The sequence below is a fragment of the Anas acuta genome, chromosome 19 (genome assembly GCF_963932015.1).
Source record: "Anas acuta chromosome 19, bAnaAcu1.1, whole genome shotgun sequence".
NCBI classification, from domain to species: Eukaryota; Metazoa; Chordata; class Aves; order Anseriformes; family Anatidae; genus Anas; species Anas acuta.
The window spans coordinates 8,141,417-8,154,877 of record NC_088997.1 but is presented as its reverse complement, the minus strand read 5'-3'; the positions used below and the strand labels follow the sequence as shown (position 1 = coordinate 8,154,877).

At 39.7% G+C, this 13,461-nt stretch overlaps 1 protein-coding gene across 1 annotated transcript in view; it reads right to left on the bottom strand.

The window, feature by feature from the left end:
- The window catches only part of SPNS3 (SPNS lysolipid transporter 3, sphingosine-1-phosphate (putative)), a 63,973-nt gene extending 50,522 nt beyond the window's left edge, over positions 1-13,451 (bottom strand). Inside the window, exons 1-5 of the mRNA XM_068656192.1 lie at positions 12,933-13,451; positions 11,159-11,281; positions 9,525-9,597; positions 4,190-4,329; positions 2,414-2,655 (exon numbers count right to left, since the gene is read on the bottom strand). The gene's annotated coding sequence lies outside the window, so the exon portion shown is untranslated. The remainder of the gene's footprint in view (positions 1-2,413; positions 2,656-4,189; positions 4,330-9,524; positions 9,598-11,158; positions 11,282-12,932) is intronic.
- Positions 13,452-13,461: the final 10 nt, after the last annotated feature.

Here is a 13,461-nt window from a genome sequence, read left to right as displayed (position 1 = left end):
GAAGCCAGCACTGTTGGTGGTGAACTGGTCGGTGGACACTCAGCAGGCCAAGCCCTGGCAGTTTTATGCACTTATGAAGCTGGCTTATTCCAAACTGAGCGTGCAACTGAGTTCTTGGCTGTTACTCAACCAGAGAGCCCTCAGCTGTGACTCGCCCCGCGTGTCCTGGCTGTCCAGGCATCCGCTCAGCGCCTGGGCTGCGGTCCTGGTGGGACTCCACTTGGTGCTGCATGCTCCATGTGGAACTGAGGCACCCACCCTGACGTGGCCACAACCCAACCTGTGCTGCCATGCTCATTAGGAAGCAGCAAGGCCGTGGTGTGAGCAGGAGGCCGCTCACAACGAGGTGCCTTGTGCGCTCACAGGCAGTGCTGCGTTACCAGCAAGGCTCGCAGGAGCAGCCTGCACTGCAGCCGCTGGTGTGCTCCTGTCAGTTTAATTAAATCCAGGTGAGACGCTGCCAACAAACGTGCTGTGCCTGCAATCTAAGACAGGGCTGTTCACAGACAACTGGTGCAAGAGCCTCCAGTTTCCCCTGGAAGGATTCTTAAGTATCTACTGCAAAAAGCCTTCAAATGTATTTATTCATCCAAATACCCCTTCAAAATCAAACGTTCTGCATACTGAGGCTGTCACAGCCACGAACAGCTTTGAAGGCTTTGCCAGAGCTTTCTCAGAGAGCTAGGTTAAAAGGGCCATTATTAGTGAAACTAGTTGTCCATAAGATATAAATCGAGGAATATTTCATTATCCTGATTAACTCCAAAGCATTTGTATACATAAAACAAAAGGAAGCTTACTAAACCCCTGCCCAGCAAACAGCAACAAATTGTATGAAAGAACTGAATATGGAAATAACATTCATCGTTGACCAGGTCTACCAATACTGATTTTAAGAGGAATGAATCAAGCTGCATGTGCTATGTTCCTTCTCACATGCATCATGCAGACAAAGAACATAAAGTAGCCAAAAGAGAATATATGTTTGTGTGTGTGTTTATACACGTATGTGGAAATGGTCAGCATTTTGAGGCATAGCCATTATGTATTTTAAACCTATGTGATGGAAACAAATCCAAAAATGTTAAGATTCTACAAATAACTGCAATATGGATTGCCACAAGACTTAGTAAATTTAGTGTCTGACAAGTTCAGAAAATAAAACAATGCAATTCAGCAAGGCAGTGAGCCTAACAAATAGCTGCCTGGACCTGCCTGAAATGTTCCACTCCAAGGAGACATAAAGACAATGATGATAACTATGAAGGAGCTGCAGAAGGAAATAAACTTAGGTAAGAGGCTGTCTTCTTTTTAAGGTTTGTCACTGTGGTTTCCGAACCACAACTGCACAATAAATCACTTCTGGTTTTGAACCCACTCTGCATTGATAATATGTAAAGGCAGACTTGGACTTCACACATTGCTATCTGGGTTGCGTGTCTGTAGGGATGGCAGTTTGATTTACAGTTTTAACCAAAGAGTGACAGATCTGTCATGAGAGCAAGCTACTCAAGTAATGTAATCATGCGCAAAATTCAGCATGATTTTCAGTTTCAGATGTATTGTAGAATCAGTAGTCTACCCTGTTCTCATAAAAGACCATAGAGCAAATCTCCAGAGATTACTCATCTACTAACGTGTATATTTTGCATTATGGTCCTCCTGACTGATGAATTTACCAAATTGTTATTCCCTTCAGCTATACATCCTGTCCTGACCAGAAAGAAGGAAACCTCAGTGCTCTACTTCTCACTGAAGTTTGAGAAAGTCTGCACCTGCAGTCTATTGAATCTACTCCATCTCAGTGTGTTGTTTGTGGCCACAATTAGATGTGATTAACATTAGGGCAGCAACAGGTAATAGGTTAAAATAGTGTTATGAAATACTTAGTATTTTAGAATAAAATTTAGTAGCTGAATAATCAGGGATTAACGATACATGACTGGACTGCCAACTTTTTTCCAAAACTTTGCAGGCAAAACAAACAATGAGCCGTTACTTAATTTGTCTGTCTCTCCCTTTTTTATGGAACAAATATGTAACCAGAGACTGAACCATCCAGACTAACAATAATTATGAGTCCAGTATGCTTCACAAGCAGTCCTCTGTTACTAGAAAACTCCAACAAAACCGATTGGACCACCTGCTTCACTATAGACTTAATTGGAAAACATCTGCTTGGAAGATTCTCATTCTGTGAGTTTTAATAAATACCATGGTTTTTTTTAGTAATCTCATCTTTTTACCACCTCAGCCAGCATTTTTGCTTTGAAATGCTTTCTCTCATGTTGCTTGGGTAATAAGCATAAAACCCAGTGTGGATTCAGTGTAAGCATACTTTAGCCTTGTGATAGGAGCAAATAAAATTTACACATTCTATGCTATAAATTCTACCTTTTTCATTATTACTTACATTTAATCCATATATCCAAACTTCTAGGCATGTAGATCATGCTTTTATCTGGGGAAGGACACTAGTTCAGAGTCTTCTCCTACACTTTTAAATCAAGAAACAAAATGCAACTTTATGAAAACTTCTTGAGGGATTTATCCAAATAACTCATTTCATAGGGAAGTCTCCTCATTTGTATCCACATAATTCTGCCTCAAAAGGTATAGCAGGAGAAATTACTGTTCCAGCACATGCTCACAGAGCTGTAAAAGAGAGAGACACTCTAATTATTCCCTCCTTCTCAAAATAAAAAATAAAATAAAGATAATTTTTTAAAAAATAAATGAAAGGAAAAGGGAAAGGGAAAAGGGAAAATCGAAAAGGGAAAAGGGAAGGGAAAGGGAAAGGGAAAAACCTTTGTGAGTTAGCACATTTTGCATTAACATCAGACAAAGGAGGAAGCTGCACATCACTGGAACAGAGCTTCCTCTTGTAGCTGAGATTTATTCAAACACAGAACAGCTTGTGGAGGTCAAGGGAAGTGAGGCACTATAGTTAACATGCATCAAAGACACTGTCTTGCTAACCAACTTAACTGGTTTTGCCTGTACTTTTTTTTTTTTTTTTTTTTTGGCTGAAATTGCTTTTACTGGTATACCTGATAACTGGATTTATTGCATTTGAGGGTTGCAGATGCTTCTGTCACAATTATAGCAGAAAATGGCTGTGAAATCTGCATGGATTTGGGAAAGAAAAAACAAACAAACAAACAAACAACTATGGGACTAAATGTCTATTTAACCTATGTTTTGACCTTTCTACCATGTGGTGGTTTTACTCGGGTGGGCAGCCGAGCTCCACCACAACTGCCCTCTCACTCCCCCTCTCCTTGAAGAGGAAAGGGGAGAAAATGCAACACAGAGAGCTCGAGGTTTGAGATGAGAATGGTTTAATTAAAGGGGAGGGGAATGGGGAGAAAAAGAAACAAAAGAAACAGTAAGTCCTACAGTAAGCACTATGCAGCAATAGACACAACACAGGAGTGATACCAGTGCTGCTCCAGCTACGAGTGCAGAGCACAGCACTGTGTGGGCTGCTGCAGGGAAAGGTGACTCCGTCCCAGACAGACCCAACACATACCACAGTGAAACATTAATCCCCAGAAGAACCATGGGTGATCATTGCAGTCTTCACTTTTATACACCAGAGCCCTCTTAATTAAGAAGACAGCATAACAGATAAGGAGCCATTTATTGTGAGTAATGACACACAGACAAGCATTGACAGAACAAAAAATAGAGGCCTTTCCTCGTGAGGTCTCTCTCTTCCTAGGCTTGCTAGCTTCAGACCAAAATAGAGACCATTCTGCAAGTGAACACAGTATTTTAATCACTGCAGAGAATGTTAAACCTAAGGTTAACTGAAAACTTGCATAAACATAGATTTAAATTAAGAATAATCTAATTTAGTGTTGAGAATGCCTTTATTTCCCAGAAGAGTGTCCTGCACAAAGCAAATTTACTGTCACTTAATGCTTCCAGTAAGGCCAAAGGCAACCTCTATTCACCATTTTGGTAAGGGTAAGTACATGAACTCTATTGCCATGCATTGCCCATCAGCACTGGGAAATTCTGACAAGAGCTGAGAAAACTTCTGTCATTTCCAGGCTCTTACTTACAATAACCCCAGGATGCTGTTGCTTATCACAGCTATTGAGCAAATATTTGGAAGGACTTATAAAATGATCTAGAGAGAAAATAGGGATTAAAATGTATTTATAGTATCCCTGATAGTTACCCTCCTTAGGCAGTGCGCAGTTTCCATTCCAACATGAGAGCAGATGCAGAAAGTGGCCAGACTCACTTATTTCCTGTGCATCTCTTGATTTTAATCAGCTACTGGTAATGAAGTCTGTAAAACCTTGGCTGGTCAAACATCTGCTTTTAATGAAACAAAGAAAAAACAAAACCATAAAAATGGGGCAAAATAGCATTACGTGCGGGCAGAAGTCTATGAGTTATATTTGTAACCTGGCAGCGGAGTAGTTGGGAAGAATTCCTTGCTCTGGTCCATACCTCTAAAGCAAATGGTACCACCAATAGCTAACAGGGAGAAAGAAAACAATAAATACTAAAGCTTTGAAACACTTACACAGCCCTACTTAGCTTCTGATTTTTGTTAATTAATGCACAAGACATTTTCAGACTTCAGTACTTGGATCTTCAGGCTGTTTTGCATATACTATTCTTTACAAAATTTGCAAGCACACTAGTAAAACCACAATATGAATCATTGTTATTTATTAAATACTCAGCAATGGTAAACATTTGCAAGCAATCACTAACACAAATCTGTTCCTTGGTATCATTTCCAATAAAAAACATGCATTATTGCTTACATACTTTTGGCAGTATTTAGGGATGGCCATCTTCTCAGTGTTATGAGAAAAAGAATTGTAGCCCAGAGGACCCTTTATTCTTATTTAGAAAATAATTATTGTGTCTTTCATTCTTCTGTTTCCCACATACTTAGTGTTTCACTTTGCATGCTTCACTTTTCTTATGTCTACATAAGATTTCATTGTCATTTACTCCATTTTCCCTATGATAAAAGGTCTCTTTTTATTTCTACAGTAAGATGTGACTCTTCTCTGGCATCTTTTGCTATTATAATGCTTTTCTTTATTAATTCATCTCATACAATTGCACTATTCCCAAGCCCATAAAATTCTGAACACCAACAGACACTGCAAGATGCTCAGTAATGTATTCAGCTGATACACTGCCTACAGATTGTTGTGATCTTCAGTGGTAAAGGAGCTGTGGAAATAAGTCTAATGAAGAACACAGATAATAGAAAGCCAGGGATGCTTCATAACGAGACATCAGACTAGATCCGAGTCTTATTTAAAATAAGAATTAGAACTTAGTCTTGATTGGAGAAGACTCAGGCCAGGGTTTCTGATTATGTGGGAGCTACAAAATATTTGGGGGCAAATAAGGGAAGGACAACCAAAGCTAGGGTGCTAGCCTTGGATTTGAATCACTGCTCTGCCATCTAGTTTCTGATTGTAGACAAGGCATTCAGTATCTCTAGATCTTCCCTCAGTAAGACAATTGCATATTTCTGTTAAAAAAGGATTGGTGAACATTGCCAGGGATTCTGGCTTCATGAGAGGGCCTATGTGTATCTAACACAGACCAATCACAAAGGTCTTTCCAGGTACCCATCCTGAGAGAACTCTTACTTCTGTCACTGCATGAAGGTATTTCATCTTCATGAAATACAGAATGATGTTCAGGTGGTATCAAGTATAAAAGGCACGTAAGTATCCAACAACCTTCCTTCACACCATTTGACCAGTATTTGTAGCACTGTATTCCACTAGAAGTCTAGACAAATTCGTATCTTACACCTTTCAGTTAAATCATTCAATTCATCACCTCCATCCATCTACGCTCTATACTACTAGTAGTTTTACCTGGTCTGAAGATGGTCTCAAAAGGTCTTCCATATAAAATTAAAAGGTGTGGGAACAAAATGGGGGCATTCTTTCTTTTTTGCCTGGAATCATGGTGATATTTGCACACTTTGTGCACCTTCAGTCCAACATTGTAATACAGACTATCAGGCTACTTGTAACAGGATTTTATTTTTGTGGCTCGAGTAGCATCTTCTGTTTCAAACAAGTTCAGGACCAGTGAAGGAACTACCATCTCTTTGTTCTTATGAGTCAGAAGCTTGGCAAACTCCCTGCTCTGTACTCAAAGTAGCACTTCAGACACTTTTCACTAATAGCCAATATTTAGTCTTCAGTTATGTTCCCTTGTTATGTAACACTGTTGTCTTAAGCTAAAAATAATGCATAGCAGAAAGTAATGCTCACATTAGGTTACAACTCTTATCAATAAAAGCACTGATATCAACTTCATCTGGCATATCCACTTGAAAAAATACTATGAAAATTTATTATAGTAAATCAGCAAGTTAAATGAAGGTAGGAAGAACCTTTGTTTTGAAGTTTAGAACAATTGCGGGAGTGTAACTAACTATCAAAGCTGTGGAAGAACTGCAGTCACTCAATTTTCCAATCAGTAAAAAAAAAAGTATTTTCAGTACCTCACAATAAAGCTTGTGTTGGTGGACAGTATAAATCAACAGAGTGATTAATCTGTTCAAAAAAGACAAATATAACTCAAGCCACCTGTGTTTTCACTGCCTCCATTACTCCCTCCCCCTTTTTCTCCTCCTCTGAGAAGTTCACAGCCTAGTACTTACGCAAGAACAAACCAGTCATACACAGCAAGAAATTAAGATCAGAAAAATCCAGTGCTGAAGCAAGATTGCAGCAAGAAGTGACCAGAAATCCCTAGGCTGGAGGTACTCCTCCCTTTTGTCCATTCACCTGCTTTCAGCAACAGGCCTAGCTGGTATTTCCTTCCCTGCTTCAAAGCCCAGTTTTACCTGGGCTCCTGTAGAAATTAAATTCGTTGCCAGAGTACCTGTGTACATTATAATTACAGCAGTATAATTTTCCAGTAGACACAAATGTTGTATTATATGACAATACTACAGCCCATAGATGTCTGTAGTTACACTATCTTAACCCATTTGGCTTCCCATGTGGGACTAATCTTCATGTGTTGTGTAACAGCATTCGCATTAAGGGATTTGCCCCTTGAACTACAGCAGCATAGGCTGTGCTGCTTGTTTCCATGTCCTACCCCTGTGCAGGTTACAATTATATCCATTGCTCAATCAGTCTCTATAGCAATTTGCTATGAAATGCATACCCATCATGCATATGTGCTTTCTTCCCTTTTGTGCACTGTACTATTTTTGTACTAGCAAAGGCACTAGAACACGTCACACGTACAAATATGAGCATATCTCAAAGAACTGCAAGTTGCCGTTCTAGACTATTCCAGGAAAAAAAAGAACCTTGCCAAGTACTTTATATACCTCCTAAACAACAGCTGTCAGCCACAGTTTGAAGTAAGTGATGAGCACTTTGCAAAATGTGAGCAAAAATAAATAAATAAATAAATAAAAATTTACCAGTTTAAAGGGCAAAACAAATTTTAAAGTGTCGTGCTTTGATTTAAACCAAATATGTCTGTCCTTTAAATATATATATATATATTTAAAATAAAATGTGAAATCAGGACAGCCAACACTAAAGTGAAATCTAGAATCATTAAGTACAAAATATACATGCAGTCCAGGCTTGCTGCAGAAATTTCAGAGAAAGTCAGAACACCAAACGGGTGGGTGTTGCTAAGTAAATGACTAGAAATAGCTTGTTCAGCGCTGAACCAGCTTTTTATAACAGTGGCTTCATCTGCAGGTGCAGAAAGAAAGTGAATTCTTCACTTCAGTTTATTCAACAAGTTAATTTTGGTGACTAGTTCATTCAGAGTTGAGAACTCGAGAGGGATTTGAAAAAGGAAGACAGCTTGCCATTCCCTTTTCCAAACTATGGGTAGGGTAGAATCAAGCAGTAGGATGATTAGCTCAAACATGCGGAAGGACAAGATCTGCTGGTATTAATATTTTGGAAGTTGGGGGAGCTAAAGACAAATTTTCATCTCTCATTAATTCCTTTGCACATTTTAATTGAATCTTATATCCCATCTAAATGTAACTTAACAGAAATAATCTGTTAAAAAATCGCAGTAACTAATAAATAAAGGATACCAAACAGTACTTAATGACTAAAAGACATAAACAGAAGTGTGAATAGATACACATTGACATAGCTTAAATTAAGGACTACTCCTGTCCTTCCGACTAAAAGTAACATGCTGCAAAGCACAAGGAATCTGCTTTTGTTCCAGTAAAGAGTTAAGAATTATAAATGTAAAATATGATTAAAATAAATTATGTAAATTAAGATTTCCTACTTGCCATTTTAAATCATTAATCAATTATTTAAATATCTAGTTTCAGACTACAGTAGAAAAAAGGAAGCATGAAAACTGTATTTTAACCTCTGGCTTCAAATTTATATACAAATAACCATTCGCAAATACGTGCCATTGTTTTTTTCAAGTAAGAATACTGATGTTTATTTCCTTCCAGTAACATCCCAGCATTTCAGGAAAGGCAAATCAATTACTATCTGCCTCATATTTCACATCCTTGTGTTTGTTCCAAGGATTGAAAACTGACACAGCAGTGGATCTCATGACTGCTTTCCATCAGGCATATTAAACTGATTGTCAATTAGGTCAGGCTTTGCAGGTGGCAAAGCAAAAATTTCTCAGACTCAGTTCTGTAGAAATATGAGTTAGAAAACTGCATTTTCCACTTGAGCTTAACACTTCCCATAACTATTTTGGCACTCAAGGCAGTCATTTCATCATTAATTGCTGCTGCTTTCATCTTCTGTTTGACTCTGAAGTTAACTGTTTCTCGCTAATAGTGGAGGAAATGCAGTGTGCTGCCCAAAAAGCATGTCCATGTTATCTAAAATGACCACCTCTCAAGTGGGCATTTTGCCCTAGTTCTAACATTAATGAGCAAGGAAATCCTCGATTTCCCAGCTGAGAGGGCTATCTCTTTAAGTAATAATATAAGCCTATACAAATAAAGTTTAGAACAAGGTCATTCTGGTTTACGCAGGTATTAAACAGAGCCACCCTGCCAAGAGTCTGAGTCAACACCACCATAAGGCTCCGTAAGGATTTCCTGCAGTTCCAGAGACGCTTTTACCACGACCATTCCCCTAAAAGTTGATCCAAACCAGGAATCTTATCCAAAAGCCACGTCAAAACGCTTTGTTTAGGTGTCACCCTTCAGTGAACAACTTAGTTTACATCCACAACTTTTCTCCCTGGCTCAAGCAATCATTTTCCATTCTTCATGCCCCTACCAGAACCCTCGTCTGTGGTCAGTGACCTAGGTGGAATACTGCTGGGTTTAGGGAATGACAGACAGACACACGGTGAGGTTTGAACATCAAAGCCATTGTGGTTTCATGTATCAGGGAATGGAAGACAGGACTAGCTCCTATTTCTGGCTCCAGTGCAGGCTTGCTCTGGCATCTTGGGCAAGTCATTTTAGCACCACAGACTGCCACCTATGTCCAGTCTAACTACTGGGACAGTTATGGAAGAACAGAGATTCTTACCTCTATAGGAGATCATCGAGGATTAGTGTAAACCCAGCTGGACTCTGATCTCAGTTGGAGAATCTGAACATTGCTATAATACAAGTAAATATAAACATTTTCATCATGCTGTGCACTGAGGTATGTTCTGAAGAGATGCGCTGTAGCAGCTGCAGTGATTCCTACACCAGGTTTCTCTCTGTTTGCCATGCCACTGGTTCACTGGTCCATTTTTTCCAGGAAACCCCCCTTCCTCACATGCACACACACTTCCCACTGAAACATGAGCCCAACAACATTTGAGTAACAGTTAAACTTTTGAACCTGCTCTGTAGGAGTAGCCTTGAACTTACACAAAATACTTCTGGCCAGACTGGAGTGTTCAGCCCCAGGTTTAGTCTCCTACTTTATTTATAGTTCGTACCTAATTGGAAACAAAACGGCTTTTAGTTTTTTGTTACGCTCTTATTCAAGACGGCAGGGAGCTATGAATCAAAGACAAAATAACTGAGTTGCTGTCTCCTTTTCCTCAAATTCTCTCTGATAAGCAATTTCTAGAGAATTTAAATTTATGATACACATCCATGGTAGTGGTGGAATGTTACCTTGGTGTATGAAGAACTAATATGGATTTTACTATTCACATGCAAACTCAGTCGAGGATTGGTCAAAAACAATCTCCTTATATATCAAGGAGTGCACAGACAAAACAGTTGTAAAGGGGCGGAATGGTACACCACAGCTCAGCAAATGCATACTTTTTCCTGGTAACAATTTGGATCCAGAATATAAACCCTGAAAAATATATAACCTTTACTGTTAAGAAAACAACTTGTTTGCTAGATATCGACAGCATGAAACTCAAACTTACAAACGTTCTAATGGGCACAATATGGTCCCCATTTGCCTAAGAGTATCCTTTTTAAAGCCTAAAACTGATACCTCATGTTGTTACCATTTAAAATGTCTTCTTGCTGATTCCAGCATGTAAAATCCGATGAACATTGCTGAACATGTTACAGGGAGCTATGTCTATCTTACCGTCAGCTTATTGTTTTTGCCAAGAAGCTGAAGTAGAGGAGCAGATGTTGCTAACAGTGTGAATCCAGCCGGAAGACTCTTTACTGAACAGAAACTATCTACTAGTGTAATCTGTGATTTGTGTTGTGTCTGAGGAACTGGGGGAGAAAGTCAAACAAAAGACATTCAAACAAAGTAAGATGCTGAAGGTGAAACCCTGATCCCTTTTAAGGTGACAAAAAACTCCTAGAATTTCCTATTCTAACTACAAAATGAATGATTATGAATATGCCCTTACCATGGGAAAAGATTGATGCAGAAAGGACCACAGTGAATGGCTGTAAGATCGGAATAGTCAGCATACAAGGAATGGTCACAGGAAAGATAAATTAATCTAAATTCTTGTTGTCCTTCCATTTAATGCAGAGATGGGAGAGACTGGTGCAGAGAAGCAGCATGTCAGAGATGGGAAAACAAATTTAAGAAAACAATCTCTCCTATCTTGAGACCTTTTTCTAAAATGTACTGCATGTTTCCTCAGCAAACAATAGGGAGAAGGAGTTTGTGCGTAAGGAGTACAGAAGTAGGATATGAACAGAAGAGATCACTTCATCTAGCCACTGAATGGCTCTTACCTCTTTACAGATAGCCAGTTGTGATCAAGGACAGGCAACACGAACTGCAAGCCAACAGAGTGCCCATTCTGCCGTGGCATGACAGCTTCATTTTCATGATGGGATTCCATGGAGTCTTTATTGCTGTAAGGAAACACTAAACTAGTTTATGTCATAGGCACACACCTGCCCTGACCAGCAATTGACATGTTCTACATTTTGGAGTTGTGAGGTGATTTGACAGAGCAAGGTTAGGGTACTTTAAGTTGCCAGAGCTTCCTATAAGGAAACACACATTACTTTTATATTCCAAGGTTGAATCTGCTACCAGAATAAAGGAATCCAGGTCATCCATGCCAGCTTAAACCGTATCTTTTCTCTCCCAGCCCACAATCTTCTATGTTCCTCATGAGGAATTCATACATAAGCCATAGGTATCTTCCCTTTTTAAGATGACTTCCAGTGAGTGACCTAACGGTGAAATTCAGGATACTTTTCATTACGATATAATAGAAATAGAGTTGTTTTATATAACCTTTCAGTCTGCAATGCTGTAGTTAGGCCCTCTATTAATAGAACTGTCAGAAATGTGTGCTCATGCCTGAATTGATATCAGGTACAGAAAGTTGACTGAATTTAGTGCTGGCTTAACTGACATTGTGAACAAAGCCTACCTTTTATTCCTGAAAGAGGAATACATCCACAGTCATGTCACTTCCCATCAACATGCCTGGATTCCAATCTGGGTGACTGTCTCTTAGTGTATTAAGTTTATAAAATGAACTTGCACATCATAGCTTTCTATGTTTAAATAGGTAGATTGCTTTGTTTTAAGATTGAATAAGTGTGCCTGACTCAAGCAATACAAAATACAAACACAAAATACATTTGGGAATTAGGGTTAACCAACAAAGCAGAAAGACCTTCACAAAGACTTTCTTTGGCTACGAACACCATTTCTGAGATGAATTTCAGTGACAGTAGCATATGCTGTGGGATGTCTTATTTCATCCTAGTTTAATCATTGAAGAGGACACAGATTTAATCAGAGTTGCCAGAATATCTGGGAATAGTATGCTGATTAATTGTACTAGTACAGTAATGAAACTTGCAGACTATACTAGGACTTCCAAATTGCAGCAGGGAAAATGACTTTAGCATTGCCAACTAAAACCATCTTTTATAGGCTAGCTATCTGCTTTCATTGCAAAGTCAAGTTTGATGTTCACCAACAAACTAAAGTCCTTGTAGCAGAAAAAAAATAAAGAGGTCTGGTTTTGTAATGGATTTGAGCATTTTGATGAACTGCTAGAGGATAAATTCTTTTAGTAAATCCTTGCAATATAGCAAGGAGTTTCCTAATTTCTATCACTGATAATAATTATTCACGCAATTAGCCAGCAACTGCATTTCTTTGACAATTAAAATGCAAAATCAGAGAATCCAACAGGATGCTCACAGCCTATGCAGAGGAGCAGCAAAGCCCAAACTTTTTATTTCAATCTCATGCACCAATTTATCGCAGTGCATTTGTTACAGACAACACATGAATATCGAGACAATTTTTATTTCTGTCAGCCCTCCTTTGGTCATTTACTTCATTCTTTGGCATAAACTACCCCAGATTTTAGCTTTTCCCCTCAGCAGTTCCTTTCCTCAGACTTGCAGTCACCTCCTGAAGGCTTTTGGTGGAGATCCAAACTCAAGACTACGTTCCCCGAGGAGAAACCAATTCAGGAGACCCCCTTTACCTCACAAGTGCAACAAGGGGTTTTTTTACTTCAGCATTTTATACCTTTTTTTTCCTTCCCGGGCGCACCTCCAGCACTGGCAGCCTGCCGGGCGCCGCCGTTCTCCTCAGCGCGCTCCCCCTCACACGAGCGTCCCCATCACACCCACAGCCAAATCCTCCTACATGTTGCAGCAATCCTGCACAGACTGCATTGAGCAACTTTTCCAGCAGCAGCCTGCTCATTACAAAGCCGTTCTTTTTAGCCCCCTGCGAAAAAACCCGTGTGTTTCACTGGATCTGGGAAACGGCAGCAGTGTGAGAAGGAAGCAGGGCTTTGAGCAGGGGCAGAATGCTCCGATAGTTTTTATTACACACAGCCCCGAACCTGAGAATAGTCTCGTGCAGTGCGTTAACTGAGGAAAGCGCTGAGGAAACTGAGGAAAGCTCTCGGGGAGCTGCCGCTGCCCTCAGGAGGAGCCCCCCTGCCCTCAGCGAGGCAGCCAAGAAAGCGGCCGGAGAACAGCTCTCAAAGCCCCGCCAGACGCAAGTCCTCCTCAGCAGGCTCCCTTCTCACCTGCAGGCTAGGGCTTTA